This window comes from Triticum aestivum, chromosome 2A (genome assembly GCF_018294505.1).
Source record: "Triticum aestivum cultivar Chinese Spring chromosome 2A, IWGSC CS RefSeq v2.1, whole genome shotgun sequence".
NCBI lineage: Eukaryota > Viridiplantae > Streptophyta > Magnoliopsida > Poales > Poaceae > Triticum > Triticum aestivum.
In genome coordinates, this window is record NC_057797.1 from 235197907 (window position 1) to 235218591 (window position 20685).

Here is a 20685-nt window from a genome sequence, read left to right on the forward strand (position 1 = left end):
AGAGTGGAGAGAGGCGGTTGGGAGACAGATTTTGCACGCGTCCCTCCGGCCAAAGGACTGCCGAACTGCTGCGTTGCCAGCCACCAGCAGCAGCAGGTCGCCTTTGCCATCTCCTGTACAGAACGTTGACACCGAGCCTCTCAGCCCCTCTGCCTCCTCCGGTGTTTGTTTGCAGAAAAACTCTGGTCACCGTCATGTTCCTCCCAACCTCCCTCCTCCCCCGCAACGACAAACCTTCTCCCTGCAGCGAGCTGCTGTCCGTAGCGTCCTCTCAGGCACTGTCGAACGGTTGTGGGTGTGCTGCTACTGCAGTTCAGCTTGAGTGCGAGAGGAAAAAGATTTCTGAGACAGATTAGTTGCTGCTGTTGTCCTAGGTTTTTTGTCTTAAATTATTTCCATTTCTAGGAAGTGTATGTGTTGGTCGTGCAAGTAGCACACGAAGTGTATGTGTTTTGTTGTGCATACTTTTTTTTGATTTTCAATAACACGCGTAGTTGTTTTAGAAATTCCAAAGTTCCCGTGCACCATATACAGAAGAAATTCATCAAATGAGAAAAAGGGACCGCCTAGGCCATTTCACCAAAAGCAAAATATGAATAGAATGGCGTGACAAAAAAAATCAAAAGTTCACAAGATGTAACATAGTGACTTCTAGAAAAATGGAAAAAACCATAATTTTGTTTTGTATGTTTAACCATTTCTAAACAATACTTAGAAGTTCAAATTTTAGAAACAAGGCGGTTTGATGTTTATTACAAACCTATGGTTTCCCAATTTATAAAAAGGCACAAAGGTTCAAATTTAAATAACAGAAAAGTTCAAATGTTTATTATGAAAAGGAAAGAAGTTCAAAGTAAAAAAAAGTGCATTTCAAAAAGTTATAAAAATGGGTTTTCCCATTTATAGAAAAAAAGACACCATTCAATCTTTTAACATTAAAAAAAGAAGGAGAGGTCCAAAACCTTCACCGTTGAAGTTAGTGTATAGAACAAGGGCCATATTCATAGAAAAAATTAATTTTTGTATGTTCGGAAATGGTGTGTTGAGAAATGAATAAAATTGGAAAATCCAAATCCCCAGATTGGCAGATCAAAATTGAAGCAGATACTTAAAAATTTCTAAATAAAAAAACAAGAAGTTCAAATTTTAAAAATAGAGCAATTAAAAAATTCATAAGAACATATTTTCACCATTTCTTGATAAGAAACACGGGAAGTTCAAATTTAAATAACGGACAAGTTCAATATTTATTACAAACCTATGATTTTTCTGTTACAAAAAAATAATCCAAGAAGTCCAAATTACAAAAATAGAGAAGTTCGATACTTATAAAAAACTTATATTTTGCTTGTTATTAAAGAAATAAAATCAAGAAGTTCAGAATTATGGAATGTATACACAAATCTCAAATTATTTCCCTTTTTAGGAACAATAATAGTATCAAGTTCTATCTTAGAAAAATTGTCTGATGCTTATTTAAAAACCATATTTTCTCTGTTTTTCATGTGAAAGTTGTGTGTTTTCAACAGCTTTCCATGGGTATATCATTTGCTCAATTCCGGGTAAGTGGTTGCGGAGTTACAGGTAAAAAAACAACACGGGAAAAATAGAGTGACGTTAAAAAAGAACTGCACGAGAAGTTCAACCTCTTCACGAAGTGCATTTTCGAGAGACTTCTGTTTTTCCAATGAAGGCAGAACGCATGATCTCAGAAGTTGAGGTTGATAACTGACAGAAGTTCACGTACTACACGGTGTGCATTTTGTATTAAAAAAAGAATGAAAATGCAAAGCCAAAAGTTTTGTTACTAGAAGTTTAAGTGCTCGGCCCGAGAAAGTTCAAAAATTCTTGTGAGAGAGGTTGAACAAAAATATGTGACAGAAGTTTCAGGTGAAAACAACGAGAAGTTCAACTACTGCAAGGAATGCATTTCAGGTGAGAATAAAAGTATAGAAAAAATAAAAGCTTAAAAGGTTTGTTGAAAGAAGTTCAAGTGATCTGTCCGGGGAAGTTAAAAAATTCTTATGAGAGAGGTTCACCTTGTATTTCCATGTTCGATTTTTGTTGTATAATAATCGAATACAATTCTTTACTAAAAATATATAAAAAGGAGAAGTTCAAATTAAAATAATAGAGAAGTTCGGAGCTTATTAGAACCTAGGATTTACCTGTTCAAAAAATAAAAAATAAAACGCCATTTTTTGCACTTTTAAAAACAACCTCATAAACGAAAAAATGGTTGCTAGAAGTTCAAGTGCTCGGCGAGGAAAAGTTCAAAAAATTCTTGTGAGAGAGGTTCACCATGTATTTAGATGTCCAAAATACATACAAAAATATGTTGTTTTTTGTGTTTTAAAATAATTCCCTCAAACCAGAGAGAAGTTCAGAGTGATAACAATCGGAAGTTCACGTACTACATGCTGTGTGTTTCATATAAGAAAAATATAATAAAGTGAAACAGAGTGAAGTTCAAACAGACATGTTCCAGAAGTTCAACTACTTCACGTAGTGCAAAAAACAACACGTCAAAAACAAAGTGAAGTTCAAATAGACATGCCCCAGAAGTTCTACTACTTCACGCAGTGCGTTTCCATTCGCGATGAACGCAGAAATCATGATCTCGCCATTCACTAATTTACCTCAAAACGGCAGGAATATTATTTGTGTAAGTTCAAGTCCTCAGTCGGAGAAAGTTAAAAAAATTACTGTGAGAGACGTTTGTACAAAAGGAATATTATTTGTATAACACTGATGAATGGATGAGAAAATTACTAACAAAAATACGTCACAGAAGTTCAACATGAAAACAACAGGAAGTTCACCTACTACACTGAATGAATTTGAGATGAAAAACTTTCAAAATCGTCGCGAGTATGAAATAATGATCAACATTGGAAAGTTGCGTGTTTACAGCAGCTTCCCATCGGTATATCACCCGCTCAATTCCAGTGAATGGATGGAGAGCTACGAGCAGTGGATGAAGATCTACGAGCAAAACAATCACGTGAAAAACAAAGTGAAGTTCAGGTACACGCACCGAGAAGTTCAGGTCCTTCACGCGGTGCATTTTCGAAGAATCTGTTTCGCGATAAAGGCAGAACGCATGATCCCACCGTTTTTGAAATTACTTTAAAACGGCTAGGAATCATAGAAAACCATCAACATGAAAAAGTTTCGCATTTTTCGTAGCTTTTCAGCGGTATATTATTTGCCCCATTCCGATAAAGTTTGTAGAAATTACGGCAAAAATACATTTTTAACCATTTTCAAAACTGACATAAAACCGTAATGAATTAGGAGAAACAATATATACAAAAAAGTTTCGCATTTCTTCAAGCTTTCCAACGCCATATCATTTGTTGCATTTGGACGTACGGTTAAAAAATTAGCTCAAAAATACGAACTCGGTGGAACTTGTACCGTTTTCTAAATTACTTTTAAACCATTCAAAATTAGAAAACATGTTTAACATAAAAAAGTAGCGCATTTTCATAAGCTTTCCAACTCCATATTATTTTCCTTAATTGGATTAGCCGTTTATAAGTGGCATAAAAAATATGAACTCGGGTGTTCAGTTTGCGAAATTTAATGATTTTCCGAATTACTCTTTAACCGTAGGGAATTAGAGAAAACTTTCAACATGTGGAAGGAGTGGTTTTGCAGCAGCTTTCCAATGCCATATTATTTGTCTCATTCCGATAAACAGTTTAAAATGCGATTGAAAATACGATTCGCGTTTTTTGTATGAAGAAAAAACGGTTTTCAAAACTGCTCTTAAACCGCTTACATTTTGCCAAAAAAATAACTTGGGTCATGATACTGATGTCCATAGCTATCCAACGGTATATCGCAAGCCCCATTTGGACATCTTTTAGCCGAAGTTCAACCTAGTACTCGGGGAAGGTCAGGCGCGTTACTCGGGAAGTTCATGTTGTGATCAAAATATTATTCTGATCCCGTGATCAGAATAGTGTTTATAATATATATATATATATATATATATATATATATATCTTTACCTCCGGACCATTCCGGAACTCCTTGTGATGTCCGGGATCTCATCCGGGACTCCGAACAACTTTCGGTTAACCGCATACTAATATCTCTACAACTCTAGCGTCATCGAACCTTAAGTGTGTAGACCCTACGGGTACGGGAGACACGTAGACATGACAGAGACAACTCTCCGGCCAATAACCAACAGCGGGATCTAGATACCCATGTTGGCTCCCACATGCTCCACGATGATCTCATCGGATGAACCACGATGTCGAGGATTCAATCAATCCCGTATACAATTCCCTTTGTCTACCGGTATAGTACTTGCCCGAGATTCGATCGTCGGTATCCCGATACCTTGTTCAATCTCGTTACCGGCAAGTCTCTTTACTCGTTCCGTAACACACCATCCCGTGATCAACTCCTTGGTCACATTGTGCACATTATGATGATGTACTACCGAGTGGGCCCAGAGATACCTCTTCGTTTACACGGAGTGACAAATCCCAGTCTCGATTCGTGCCAACCCAACAGACACTTTCGGAGATACCCGTAGTGCACCTTTATATCCACCTAGCTACGTTGTGGCGTTTGGTACACCCAAAGCATTCCTACGGTGTCCGGGAGTTGCACAATCTCATGGTCTAAGGAAATGATACTTGACATTAGAAAAGCTTTAGCAGACGAACTATACGATCTTGTGCTAGGCTTAGGATTGGGTCTTGTCCATCACATCATTCTCCTAATGATGTGATCCCGTTATCAATGACACCCAATGTCCATGGTCAGGAAACCATGACCATCTATTGATCAACGAGCTAGTCAACTAGAGGCTTACTAGGGACATGTTGTGGTCTATGTATTCACACATGTATTACGGTTTCCGGTTAATACAATTATAGAATGAACAATAGACAATTATCATGAACAAGGAAATACAATAATAACCATTTTATTATTGCCTCTAGGGCATATTTCCAACATATCCATCCTCTGACGGCCTTGGCGGAGAACGACCACCACGAGGGAACCCAAATAATTGATGTATACCATCGCTAGTGATGTGAAGCTTCTTATTAGCCTCACCCATGTCAAGAGTCATCGTATCAGGATCTATACTCAGGTACAAAACTCCCATTAGAGGGCGGGAAATGTTAGACTTCACCCTCCAATTGAAGATAGAACCAAAACCAGTTGCACGAACCCTAGCCGCATGCCGACTCTCAAGCAATTTAGCACAAGCTTGAACCTCTCCCAACGAACATCGCACAGTCAAGTTCAATTTCCGTTCGTCACCTTCATCCAAGGCAACTTTTCCGGCATTGCGTCCCACCGGCTTGACCGGACTCATAACGCGAACAGGATGTAAATGAAAATAAAGAAGCCACACCTTAAATAAATGAATATAGAAAACAAAACAAGCATATGAAGGCAAGTAGAAAAAAAGAAAAGATTGCACAAGTCCAACTATTGAAACAACATAACTACCACCCTCGATTGATGCAAACAATGACCAGCCTCGTCTGGCCAGCATAAAAGCCTAGACACAATTAAATCATTGCAAGTACAACTAGTCAGTCACATACAGTACAAAAGACGTACCACTGCAAATTCATCTTCAGAATCAACTTTGATATCATCTTCTTCAGATACAACATCTTCAGCTTCAACACGAGCACACTTCTTCACACCTTTGTTCACCTTCGCAGGATGAACTTTACGCTTATTATTTTCTTTCAACAAAGAGCGCTCTCGAAGAGGAGGAGAAGAAGGCTTCTTATTTGTCAAAACCCGTGGACTACGACGAACAGGGGAGCCACCAAGTTTGCTTGGACCAATCTTCACAGCAACACTATCCCCATCAGCTTTGCTATTACCAGGTTGGGAACCAACTTTCACATGTGGGCTACGCCTTTGTGTGCCATCAGGATTTCGATCTGACATCTTCCTCTTCAAAACAACTTTCTTCTCCTTAACTGCATCACAAGTAAACACTTGCGTCAAACGAGTTTGCATCAGGTTTGTCTTCACAGGCATGTCACTTCCATGAGATCTAGCATCAACAGTTGAAAAGGTCGCGTCAACACCTTCATCACCTACGCCTTCAGGAGCTTGAGCAACATCCCGATCACTTTGTTGAACACAGGCAGCCTTTTGATGCCGTTCCAACTCCTTTCTCCTCTGGAAATCACACTTCTTCTTTCTTATCCTTTCATCCTTGAGCTGTAACTGCATAGGAACATCCTCAGCATGAGTAACAGGCTCAGTGCCATCAACACTCTGTGACTGAGTAACAGACAACTGCAAGCTGCCATAAACATCATCAACATTAAGAGAATACATTCCATCATTTATATCTTTGACAACATCCGCAATGTCCTCAGCAGCACCATGACTGTCATTAACTGCATAAACCAACAAACAAAAGCATGCACGTATAAAATTAAAACAAAATTAACATTGCAGAGACAAGATAAATAAAGCGCATAGCATCAGACACAAACAAAAGGAACAACTGATGTAGTTAATCATATTAATGTATTCAAGGCTGATAAAAAATAGCAAATATAAGGGAAACACCAGCAACATCCGCAAGTTCTTCTAGCGGATTTGGTGTCTCAAAAATAACATTCACAAGATCTTGAAAGCATTCTGATTTTTCAGAATCAGGAGGCACCGGCACTCCAACATCTGCAACAACATCATAATTAGCAAAAAAGTACATGAACAAGCATTCAGTTCAATTATATGAACACTACAAGTGCACCCAATAAAACAATATGAACCCACCACTGGTGCAACAAAACATAAGAATGAAAACTCTTTCAACATCATACCAGTTCTTCACTGACTACTACAACCTATTCAACTGCCAGGACAACAGTTCAAACTACAGAAGGTGATCAGTACTACAACATGTCTGCAGGTCACATCAACCACCAAACCTATACACACCACACAATCCAGGGCAAATTTAACAGCTATGAAAAACATACAACTTATAAAGTCGCTACAACCACACCTATACAGCCTAAAAACCAGATCTGTTAAAACATCATCCAAATTACAAGGAAAAATCACTTGCATTCAACTTGTCCGGGCTGGATGATGTACCCATTGAGATCTACACACCTAAAATCTGCCGAACCAGATCTGCATGACACATGAACAAAAAATAGGGCTCTGACCTATTTTAGAAAAAGAAGCACGCCATACAAAGCAAAACTCTTACAAGCAAACACAAAATCCGCCACAAAATCGAATATCACTGTCGCCAACCACTCGTTCAAGAGCAAAGGAACCCTAGCGAATCCAGCCTGAAACAGCAAGAGAGCAAGAGCTAAGAAATAGAGGGAAAATCTGTACATAAGAGGACACAAGGGAAGTCAATCGCACACCAAAAGGAGCAAACAGAGCACCCAGACCTCCACCCCTGGGGTTCAACCCGCCGGCCGATGCTCTCGCGGCGAAACAAGAGAAGCAACTTCTTTGCAAGAAGAGGGGAACGAACAAGGAATCGATTTGGAGAGGGGAGCGGAGCGGAACGGGGGAGAGCAGAGGTTAAAAGGTGAGTGGGAGAAAACCGACGGCTAAAGCCCAGAACCGTGGCGAAGCCCACTATCTCTGGGCAGTTACCAAAATAATAGCAAAAATTAAAAACAATAAGAAAATAAATACAATAAAAAAATTAATACAAAGGGAGAAAACAAACGGCTAAAGTAAAAATAATAACTCACAATACTACAATAAAAATTATCAAAAAGTACAAATGAAATAATAATTCATAACAGTGCTAGTTTTTCACCCAAAAAAATAAAGATAAGATAACGGGGGCAAATACTATGCCCCTCGGTGCACTGCGATGTGCGAGCAAGTCCATACAAGGATGATGCTTCAGTACAACTATGCCCCTCGGTGCGATACGGTGCGGGGGCAAGTCATGTTACGGACTCGCCTCCGCATGCGACGCCGCGGCACGCCGCATCGTCGCCTGCTATGGCTCGTTCCTGGCTCGGCCTCACGCTAATGTGGCAATGTGCTCGTTCGACAGGCGTAGTGCGGTTATTTCTGTTCCCCCACCCCCCCCACACGCACCCACACACCCCCTAAAAAGATAGATAATGGGGGCAAGTCCATACAAGGAAGATGTGTCAGTACAACTATGCACCGAGGGGCAGTGCGGTTATTCTGTTTCCCCTCACCCCCACACGCACCCACACACCCCTAAGATAGATAATGGGGGCAAGTCATGTTACGGGCTCGCCTTCGCATGCGACGCCACGACACGCCGCGTCATCGCCTGCTACGGCTCGTTCCTGGCTCGGCCTCGCCGGGATGGGGGAGGGGGGGTCCCGACCCCCTCCCCCCCCCCCCGACTCGGCCTCGCGCTAACATGGCAGTGCGCTCGTTTGACAGGCGCAGTGCGGTTATTATGTTTCCCCCCACACGCACCCACACACCTCTAAGATAGATAATGGGGGCAAGTCATGTTACGGACTCGTCTCCGCACTCGTTCTTGGCTCGGCCTCGCCGGGATGGGGGAGGGGGTCGGGACCCCCCTCCCCCCTGCTCGGCCTCGCGCTAACGCGACAGTGCGCTCGTTTGACAGGCGCAGTGCTATTATTCTGTTTCCCCCCACACGCACCCATACACCCCCCTAAAGATAGATAATGGGGGCAAGTCCATACAAGGAAGATGTGTCAGTACAACTATGCACCGAGGGGCAGTGCGGTTATTCTGTCACCCCCACCCCCCACACACGCACCCACACACAGTGCGGTTATTCTGTCAGTACAACTATGCCGTGTCGTCGCCTGCTACGACTCATTCCTGGCTCGGCCTCGCCCCTGGCTCGGCCTCGCGCTAACATGGAAGTGCGCTGGTTTGACAGGCGCAGTGCGGTTATTCTGTTTCCCCCCACACGCACCCACACACCCCTAAGATAGATAATGGGGGCAAGTCATGTTACGGACTCGCCTCCGTATGCGACACCGTGGCACGCTACGTCGTCGCCTTCTATGGCTCGTTACTAGCTCGACCTCGCCGGGATGGGGGAGGGGGGTCCCGACCCCCCCCCCCCTGAAAGTGCAACTATCCCTAGGTGGTTTTGGCAATTCATAACAACATATAGCTCATTGAGCTAATGATATTCCAAGATGACTATTTCAGGAAAGCTCAATGATTGGCATGGCATGGATGTGAAAGTGGAACCCTCAAAATGCTAAGGACAAAGGATTGGCTCAAGCTCAAAAGCTCAAGACTCTTCGTTTTATAATTTAGTGATCCAAGATCACATTGAGTCTTCAGGAAAAGCCAATACTATCAAGGAGGGATGAGGTGTTGCTTATTGAGCCTCTTGCTTCATGTGCTTAGTGATATGCTCCAAAACCCTCAACTACTTTCCCATATCCACATATGACCTAAACCCTAAGCCAAACTCGGTCCTACCGATTCTTTCTATCCGGCGCCACCGAGTTTCACTTGTCATAAGCCACTGCCAAACCCTAGCAATTCGGTTCTACCGATAGGGATCTCGGTCTCACCGAGATGGGATTGCAAACTCTCTGTTTCCCTTTCGTAACTTTTCGGTCTCACCGAAAGAGCGAATCGGTCCCACCGAGATTGCAGTGTAAACTCTTTGTTTCCTTTTTGTAACTTTTCGGTCTCACCGAAAGAGCAAATCGGTCCCACCGAGTTTACCTGACCAACTCTCTGGTTAGCTTATTACCAAACTCGGTCTCACCGAGTTTGTGTAATCGGTCTCACCGAGATTACGTTATGCCCAAACCCTAACCATATCGGTCCTACCGAGTTGCATGTCAGTCCCACCGAAAATCTCTAACGGTCACTAGGTTTACCTTTTCGGTCCGACCGAGTTTGTTGATTCGGTCCCACCGAGATTGGAAAACTGTGTGTAACGGTTGGATTTTGTGTGGAGGCTATATATACCCCTCCACCTCCTCTTCATTCGTGAGAGAGCCATCAGAACACATACACAATTCCAACTCATATGTTCTGAGAGAGAACCACCTACTCATGTGTTGAGACCAAGATATTCCATTCCTACCATATGAATCTTGATCTCTAGCCTTCCCCAAGTTGCTTTCCACTCAAATCTTCTTTCCACAAAATCCAAATCCTATGAGAGAGAGTTGAGTGTTGGGGAGACTATCATTTGAAGCACAAGAGCAAGGAGTTCATTACCTACACACCATTTGTTACTTCTTGGAGAGTGGTGTCTCCTAGATTGGCTAGGTGTTACTTGGGAGCCTCCGACAAGATTGTGGAGTTGAACCAAGGAGTTTGTAAGGGCAAGGAGATCGCCTACTTCGTGAAGATCTACCGCTAGTGAGGCAAGTCCTTCGTGGGCGATGGCCATGGTGGGATAGACAAGGTTGCTTCTTCGTGGACCCTTCGTGGGTGGTTGCTTCTTCGTGGACCCTTCGTGGGTGGAGCCCTCCGTGGACTCGCGCAACCGTTACCCTTCGTGGGTTGAAGTCTCCATCAACGTGGATGTAGGATAGCACCACCTATCCGAACCACGGGAAAAACATCCGTGTCTCCAATTGCGTTTGAATTCTCCAAACCCTTCCCTTTACATTCTTGCAAGTTGCATGCTTTACTTTCCGCTGCCAATATACTCTTTGCATGCTTGCTTGAATTGTGTGATGATTGCTTGACTTGTCCTACAATAGCTAAAATCTGCCAAGAACTAAAATTGGGAAAAGGTTAAGTTTTTATTTGGTCAAGTAGTCTAATCACCCCCCCTCTAGACATACTTTCGATCCTACAAGTGGTATCAGAGCTTTGGTCTCCATTTGCTTTGATCTCCATAGCTTTTGGTGGTCATAGCCTTGGTTTCACAACCTAGGAGAGTATGGCGTCTAGCGAGGGAAATTATCACCGTAGAGGTCCTTACTTTGATGGTACTAATTTTGCTAGTTGGAAGCATAAAATGAAAATGCATATTCTTGGACATAACCCCGCCGTTTGGGCTATTGTGTGTGTTGGTTTGCAAGGTGACTTCTTTGATGGGAAAGAACCAAACCGTGAAGCTACCGCGGATGAGTTGAAGATGTTGCAATACAATGCTCAGGCTTGTGATATTCTCTTCAACGGATTGTGCCCCGAAGAATTCAACAAAATCAGCCGTCTTGAGAATGCAAAGGAAATTTGGGACACTTTGATTGATATGCACGAAGGTACCGACTCCGTCAAGGAATCCAAGTTGGATGTGCTTCAAAGTCAACTTGACAAGTTCAAAATGAAGGATGGTGAAGGTGTCGCTGAAATGTACTCTAGGCTTGCTCTCATCACAAATGAGATTGCCGGCTTAGGAAGTGAAGAGATGACCGATAGATTCATCATCAAGAAGATTCTAAGAGCCTTGGATGGAAAATATGATACCGTGTGCACATTGATCCAAATGATGCCCAATTACAAAGATCTCAAGCCAACGGAGGTGATTGGAAGAATTGTTGCTCATGAGATGTCACTTAAGGATAAAGAGGAACTTCACAACAAATCAAGTGGTGCCTACAAAGCCTCATGTGAAGCCCCTACATCATCAAGTGAGAAACAAAACTTCAATGAAGAATTGAGCTTAATGGTGAAGAACTTCAACAAGTTCTACAAGAGTAGAAGCAAAGATAGAAGCTTCAAGTCAAGGTCCTACAATGACAAAAGATCTTCTAGTCGAGAGCGAAACTGCTACAGTTGTGGAAGACCCGGACACTATTCCAATGAGTGTACGGCTCCCTACAAGAGAAGAGAAGATTCTCCAAAAAGAAGAAGCAAAGAATCACCACCAAGAGAGAGAAGGAGTAGAGATGATCGTTATGAATGAAGATACTCACGGAGAAGCAAGGATTCGGAAAGGAAGGAAAAATCATCAAGGAGCTACACAAAACGAAGACATCAAGCTCATGTTGGTGAATGGGTATCCGGCTCCGACTCCGACAGCCACTCCGAGAGAAGTTATCACTCCGACTCCGAAGATACTCAAGATGAAGGTGTTGCCGGTCTAGCACTTGTGTCAACCAACTCCTACGACATATTTGACTCACCAAATGAAGGAATTGGAAGATGCTTCATGGCCAAAGGTCCTAAGGTAACACACCCCGAGTATGTTGATTTCAATAGTGATGAAGATGACTTGTTAGGTGATGATTTGCTTGTTGACAACTCTAGTGATGAATACTATGATGAAACGTCAATTAATCATGCTAATCAAGATAAAACGAATGACAATGATAAGGAGAAGATTGAGGCTCTAACTAAAGAACTAAACACTCTTAAGTTAGCTCATGAAACTATCTTCGAAGATCATCGAGAACTTTTAAGAGCTCATGAGAAATTACGCTTTGAAAAGCTCAATCTTGAGCAAGAGCATGAGTTCTTAAAAGCAATCAATGATGATCTCCGCAAGAAAAGTTCTTCTTACATTGCCAAGCGTTTACTCTTATCCACTTACATGCCTCAAGTCAAGTCTAGTAACAAGAACAAGAAAGATTCTTCCTCTAGCAGTAACAATGATCATGCTAAATCCAATATTGTTGCTTCTAGTAGTTCTCTTGATTCCACTAATGATTCTCTTAGCCAAGTTACACTTGAGCAAGAAAATAGCTTATTGAAGGGAATTATAGAGAAAGGAGTGTACAAAAGCCTTGCCGGGAGTAAGCAATTCGAGGAAATTGTGCGCAAGCAAGGAATGCACCGGAAGAATCAAGGTGTTGGTTTTGAACGAAAATTCAATGCCAATGGAGTTGAGTGGGAAGAAGATCAATACCCCAAGACAAAGTTTGTTCCTCAACAAGAGAAGTATGATACTTCTTTCAAGGGGACACAAGCTCAAGATGATCTTCCACCACAAGACTACAAGCAAAAAGGCAAGGACAAGCTTCAAGAGGAAATTGATGCATTTGAAGAAGCTCCTAAGACCTTAGTCAAGTGGATTCCCAAGACTACTTCAAGTTCCACTTCATCAAGTACGACTACAACTCCAAGGATTCCCATCAAGATGGTGTGGATCCAAAAGAAGAAGAACTAGAGAGTTCTTGAGGGTGACTCCGCCAACATACTTCACTCTTATCATTTTGGCAAGAACAAGTGCAATCAACTTCCACATCTTGCACTAGTTCAAGGAGTCACAAACCCTCTTGTTGGTAAGACAAGGGACAAGGTAACCTAAAAGTTTTCATGGACATCATCTTGTGTGTGCATCACTCTATGTCTATGGATATCCTTGTTTGTTCCTTGTGGGACTAACCCATGTAGGTATTGAAAGTGCAATTCACTCAAATGGATAGCTCCAAGTGATCTACATCAACATTGAGCATCCACATCTTCAACATCTACATGAAGTCATCATCGACAAAACCCGAGGTTAGTTCATCCCTCTAAGGGGGGATATCACATCTAGGGGGAGCTTTACTCTAAGACTTGAGCTAAAGCAACTCTAAAGATGTGAACACAACAATGCTTTATGTAAAAGTGGTAACCCCACTTGAGCTTAAACGATGAGTATGACCTATGATCAAGTGTTCTCACTTGACTCCTAAGTCAATATACTCATATATAGATGACCTTGTCATCGCAAATTGCTTGATAGATGCTAGAATTGGTTGTGCATGCCTTGTCACATATTTCATTTGCCATCTTATTGTGTGAGCATGCTGGTTGCATATTTTACTCATTCGAGGACATCCACTTGTTGTTTTGATTGTTTGGTTTTATTTCCTTTTGCCAAGTGGATGGACAAGAATGCCTAAGAACCTCCTCTAGCTATCTATGCTTTTCTCGTCTCAAACTCTATTCATGCTACATCACAAAATTTGATCAAGTCAGATTCGAACCACTCTGTGTGAGGAGCGCTCGGAGTCCCCGATTCGTCATAGACTTAAACTTCCAAAACCTCTTTATGATTCTCGGTCTGACCGATACCCTACTTTCGGTCCTACCGAGATCATTAAGTTGATCTAGGTTTTCGATCTTGGTGCAACCGATTTGAACCATTCGGTCACACCGAGTTGCAACAACTGTATACAGTTTTGCATCTCGGTGCCACCGAGTTGTTCCACTCGGTCACACCGACAGGGTCGGGCTATATATAGTCACGGGCAAAAATTTGGAAATTTCTCCGAACCCCTTCGCCCGCGCGATAGCCTGCTCTGCCAACTTGGTCTCCGGATCGTCTCCTCGCCGCCAGCCGCCTCCAGTCGCTGGTCTCCGTCGCCGTCAACGGAAATTCAACCCCGTCGTTGCCGCCGTAGCGAGTCTCCGCCGAACTAGGGTATGGACTCGATCTTTGTGCTATTCCCCAATCCGATTCTTAGCACATTGTGATCATCATGATTCTTGCCACGTTTGTTAAACTTGTATCCAGTCAATGAACTCGTAGATTAGGTTTAATTCGAAAATTTTAGGGTTAGGTTTCCGCCGAAACCATCTCGGACCCACCGAGTTGAAAAACTCGGTCCCACCGATTTGGCTTATGCCATTGCACAAGTGAGACTCGGTCTGACCGAGAATTACTTACCGTGTGACCGATTTTGGAACTCTGTGAAACCCTAGCAGTCTCGGTGCCACCGAACTGTGACTCGGTCTGACCGAGTTCACTAGTTTAGGTGCCAAAACTGCTTCGGTATCACCGAGTTTAGAAATCGGTAGATCCGAGATGCTTTCAGTGGGAAACTAAAACAAAGTTTTTGAATTATTCTTTTGCAAAAATCTCTACATTTTGTGATGCTTATCCACTCTATCTCATCTATAACCTATTCACAGGGTCAGCAGTCAGAGTTTGCATCATGTCAGACCAAAGTGATAGACAGAACTTGTCAGAGCAGCAAGTGCAGATGAGTGAGGGCACTAGTCCCTCAAGTTCCTCAGATGATGGCAGCAGGAGCACCCCTAGCAATCTGCCTAAAGCTGCCACAAGACAGAGAAAGAAGAGAACCTCAGACTCAGAAAATAAGGATTATGTGGCAGAAGAGGAAGCAACTTCCATGAGAGTTGAGCCAGCACAGGGCATAAAACCAGGGATGAAGATCAAAAGGCCAGCAGGTAGGCAGCCTATGTCAAAGGCCAGAGCTTCAACTGAGAAGCCCACTCCCATTGAGCCAGTTGCTGCTGAAGGCAAGAAGAGGAAAGAAAGGGTGAAGAAAACTGTAGCTAGAGTGCTTGGCAAGGCTTCCATCATGGAAGATGAGGAGGAAGAAGAAGAGGTAGCTGCACCAGCACCTAAGGCACCCAAGCTGATGGGTGATGCCATAAGAACAGGGGCAGCTGCTTCCAAGGCCAAGCCAGCTCCAAAGCCAAAGCCAAAGAGGAACACAAGAAGCATCCCAGCTACTGAGAAGAACAAGGCCCTAGTGCCTGAAGCTGCAGAAGAAGAAGAAGAAGAGAATGTTCTTAGAAAGCTCAAGCCCAAGATCCCAGACCACAACGATGCTCATCCTGTGGCTGAGGATATGAAACTCACGAGAGATTCAGGGCTCCGGAAGTGGAGAGAAGCAGACCCGTATGCTTCAAGGAGAAGGACTGCAGTTGACTACAGGTTTCACACCAAGGAGCAGCAAGACTTTTATGAGACAGTGCTGCTAGACAAGAAGCCAATTGTCTGTGATATGAGATGGGTTGATTGGCAATACATCAAGGACAACAAAGAGTACTACCTTGGAGTGCTCCGGACTCCACCACCACCTGAAGATCAAGCCTGAGTGTCGACTTAGCACTATGCATTTTCTAGGAACTTTTTGGTAGCTTGTTGTCGAAGGGGGAGAAAATGTATAGATCATAGGCTTCGAGAGAGAGTGTTGCTTTTATTATCTCTTGTTTTATTTTGTTTTTTTTAACTTTGTTTGCTTTTGTGTGAGATACTATGTCTTTGCTCGTGAGACATTGATGATCATGTGTTTGATCATAAGCTACACTTAATGTTTGCTTAATATTATCATCTTATCTATCTTATGTGATCATTCACTATTCTTGGTGATGAGTGCATGTATTTCATTCTTATCATTTTAAGCGCTCCACCAAGATGTATGTGACATGGAAGAGTAACCCATGACTCTAACTCTTTGTGCATTTGCAGTCCAAAGCAAATTTTAAATATGCACAAATTTAGGGGGAGCTCTTACTTGTCACATACTTCTCAAAGCGACGATATATTTCATGCTTATTATCATTTGTCGAAGCTTTGATCTATATGTTGTCATCAATTACCAAAAAGGGGGAGATTGAAAGTGCAACTATCCCTAGGTGGTTTTGGTAATTCATAACAACATATAGCTCATTGAGCTAATGCTATTCCAAGATGACTATTTCAGGAAAGCTCAATGATTGGCATGGCATGGATGTGAAAGTGGAACCCTCAAAATGCTAAGGACAAAGGATTGGCTCAAGCTCAAAAGCTCAAGACTCTTCATTTTATATTTTAGTGATCCAAGATCACATTGAGTCTTTAGGAAAAGCCAATACTATCAAGGAGGGATGAGGTGTTGCTTAATGAGCCTCTTGCTTCATGTGCTTAGTGATATGCTCCAAAACCCTCAACTACTTTCCCATATCCACATATGACCTAAACCCTAAGCCAAACTCGGTCCTACCGATTCTTTCTATCCGGCGCCACCGAGTTTCACTTGTCATAAGCCACTGCCAAACCCTAGCAATTCGGTTCTACCGATAGGGATCTCGGTCTCACCGAGATGGGATTGCAAACTCTCTGTTTCCCTTTCGTAACTTTTCGGTCTCACCGAAAGAGCGAATCGGTCCCACCGAGATTGCAATGTAAACTCTTTGTTTCCTTTTTGTAACTTTTCGGTCTCACCGAAAGAGCAAATCGGTCCCACCGAGTTTACCTGACCAACTCTCTGGTTAGCTTATTACCAAACTCGGTCTCACCGAGTTTGTGTAATCGGTCTCACCGAGATTACGTTATGCCCAAACCCTAACCATATCGGTCCTACCGAGTTGCATGTCAGTCCCACCGAAAATCTCTAACGGTCACTAGGTTTACCTTTTCGGTCCGACCGAGTTTGTTGATTCGGTCCCACCGAGATTGGAAAACTGTGTGTAACGGTTGGATTTTGTGTGGAGGCTATATATACCCCTCCACCTCCTCTTCATTCGTGGAGAGAGCCATCAGAACACATACACAATTCCAACTCATATGTTCTGAGAGAGAACCACCTACTCATGTGTTGAGACCAAGATATTCCATTCCTACCATATGAATCTTGATCTCTAGCCTTCCCCAAGTTGCTTTCCACTCAAATCTTCTTTCCACAAAATCCAAATCCTATGAGAGAGAGTTGAGTGTTGGGGAGACTATCATTTGAAGCACAAGAGCAAGGAGTTCATTACCTACACACCATTTGTTACTTCTTGGAGAGTGGTGTCTCCTAGATTGGCTAGGTGTTACTTGGGAGCCTCCGACAAGATTGTGGAGTTGAACCAAGGAGTTTGTAAGGGCAAGGAGATCGCCTACTTCGTGAAGATCTACCGCTAGTGAGGCAAGTCCTTCGTGGGCGATGGCCATGGTGGGATAGACAAGGTTGCTTCTTCGTGGACCCTTCGTGGGTGGTTGCTTCTTCGTGGACCCTTCGTGGGTGGAGCCCTCCGTGGACTCGCGCAACCATTACCCTTCGTGGGTGGAGCCCTCCGTGGACTCGCGCAACCGTTACCCTTCGTGGGTTGAAGTCTCCATCAACGTGGATGTAGGATAGCACCACCTATCCGAACCACGGGAAAAACATCCGTGTCTCCAATTGCGTTTGAATTCTCCAAACCCTTCCCTTTACATTCTTGCAAGTTGCATGCTTTACTTTCCGCTGCCAATATACTCTTTGCATGCTTGCTTGAATTGTGTGATGATTGCTTGACTTGTCCTACAATAGCTAAAATCTGCCAAGAACTAAAATTGGGAAAAGGTTAAGTTTTTATTTGGTCAAGTAGTCTAATCACCCCCCCTCTAGACATACTTTCGATCCTACAAGTGGTATCAGAGCTTTGGTCTCCATTTGCTTTGATCTCCATAGCTTTTGGTGGTCATAGCCTTGGTTTCACAACCTAGGAGAGTATGGCGTCTAGCGAGGGAAATTATCACCGTAGAGGTCCTTACTTTGATGGTACTAATTTTGCTAGTTGGAAGCATAAAATGAAAATGCATATTCTTGGACATAACCCCGCCGTTTGGGCTATTGTGTGTGTTGGTTTGCAAGGTGACTTCTTTGATGGGAAAGAACCAAACCGTGAAGCTACCGCGGATGAGTTGAAGATGTTGCAATACAATGCTCAAGCTTGTGATATTCTCTTCAACGGATTGTGCCCCGAAGAATTCAACAAAATCAGCCGTCTTGAGAATGCAAAGGAAATTTGGGACACTTTGATTGATATGCACGAAGGTACCGACTCCGTCAAGGAATCCAAGTTGGATGTGCTTCAAAGTCAACTTGACAAGTTCAAAATGAAGGATGGTGAAGGTGTCGCTGAAATGTACTCTAGGCTTGCTCTCATCACAAATGAGATTGCCGGCTTAGGAAGTGAAGAGATGACCGATAGATTCATCATCAAGAAGATTCTAAGAGCCTTGGATGGAAAATATGATACCGTGTGCACATTGATCCAAATGATGCCCAATTACAAAGATCTCAAGCCAACGGAGGTGATTGGAAGAATTGTTGCTCATGAGATGTCACTTAAGGATAAAGAGGAACTTCACAACAAATCAAGTGGTGCCTACAAAGCCTCATGTGAAGCCCCTACATCATCAAGTGAGAAACAAAACTTCAATGAAGAATTGAGCTTAATGGTGAAGAACTTCAACAAGTTCTACAAGAGTAGAAGCAAAGATAGAAGCTTCAAGTCAAGGTCCTACAATGACAAAAGATCTTCTAGTCGAGAGCGAAACTGCTACAGTTGTGGAAGACCCGGACACTATTCCAATGAGTGTACGGCTCCCTACAAGAGAAGAGAAGATTCTCCAAAAAGAAGAAGCAAAGAATCACCACCAAGAGAGAGAAGGAGTAGAGATGATCGTTATGAACGAAGATACTCATGGAGAAGCAAGGATTCGGAAAGGAAGGAAAAATCATCAAGGAGCTACACAAAACGAAGACATCAAGCTCATGTTGGTGAATGGGTATCCGGCTCCGACTCCGACAGCCACTCCGAGAGAAGTTATCACTCCGACTCCGAAGATACTCAAGATGAAGGTGTTGCCGGTCTAGCACTTGTGTCAACCAACTCCTACGACATATTTGACTCACCAAATGAAGGAATTGGAAGATGCTTCATGGCCAAAGGTCCTAAGGTAACACACCCCGAGTATGTTGATTTCAATAGTGATGAAGATGACTTGTTAGGTGATGATTTGCTTGTTGACAACTCTAGTGATAAATACTATGATGAAACGTCAATTAATCATGCTAAGCAAGATAAAACGAATGACAATGATAAGGAGAAGATTGAGGCTCTAACTAAAGAACTAAACACTCTTAAGTTAGCTCATGAAACTATCTTCGAAGATCATCGAGAACTTTTAAGAGCTCATGAGAAATTACGCTTTGAAAAGCTCAATCTTGAGCAAGAGCATGAGTTCTTAAAAGCAATCAACGATGATCTCCGCAAGAAAAGTTCTTCTTACATTGCCAAGTGTTTACTCTTATCCACTTACATGCCTCAAGTCAAGTCTAGTAACAAGAACAAGAAAGATTCTTCCTCTAGCAGTAACAATGATCATGCTAAATCCAATATTTTTGCTTTTAGTAGTTCTCTTGATTCCACTAATGATTCTCTTAGCCAAGTTACACTTGAGCAAGAAAATAGCTTATTGAAGGGAATTATAGAGAAAGGAATGTACAAAAGCCTTGCCGGGAGTAAGCAATTCGAGGAAATTGTGCGCAAGCAAGGAACGCACCGGAAGAATCAAGGTGTTGGTTTTGAACGAAAATTCAATGCCAATGGAGTTGAGTGGGAAGAATATCAATACCCCAACACAAAGTTTGTTCCTCAACAAGAGAAGTATGATACTTCTTTCAAGGGGACACAAGCTCAAGATGATCTTCCACCACAAGACTACAAGCAAAAAGGCAAGGACAAGCTTCAAGAGGAAATTGATGCATTTGAAGAAGCTCCTAAGACCTTAGTCAAGTGGATTCCCAAGACTACTTCAAGTTCCACTTCATCAAGTACAACTACAACTCCAAGGATTCCCATCAAGATGGTGTGGATCCAAAAGAATAAGAACTAGAGAGTTCTTGAGGGTGACTCCGCCAACATACTTCACTCTTATCATTTTGGCAAGAACAAGTGCAATCAACTTCCACATCTTGCACTAGTTCAAGGAGTCAGAAACCCTCTTGTTGGTAAGACAAGGGACAAGGTAACCTAAAAGTTTTCATGGACATCATCTTGTGTGTGCATCACTCTATGTCTATGGATATCCTTTTTTGTTCCTTGTGGGACTAACCCATGTAGGTATTGAAAGTGAAATTCACTCAAATGGATAGCTCCAAGTGATCTACATCAACATTGAGCATCCACATCTTCAACATCTACATGAAGTCATCATCGACAAAACCCGAGGTTAGTTCATCCCTCTAAGGGGGATATCACATCTAGGGGGAGCTTTACTCTAAGACTTGAGCTAAAGCAACTCTAAAGATGTGAACACAACAATGCTTTATG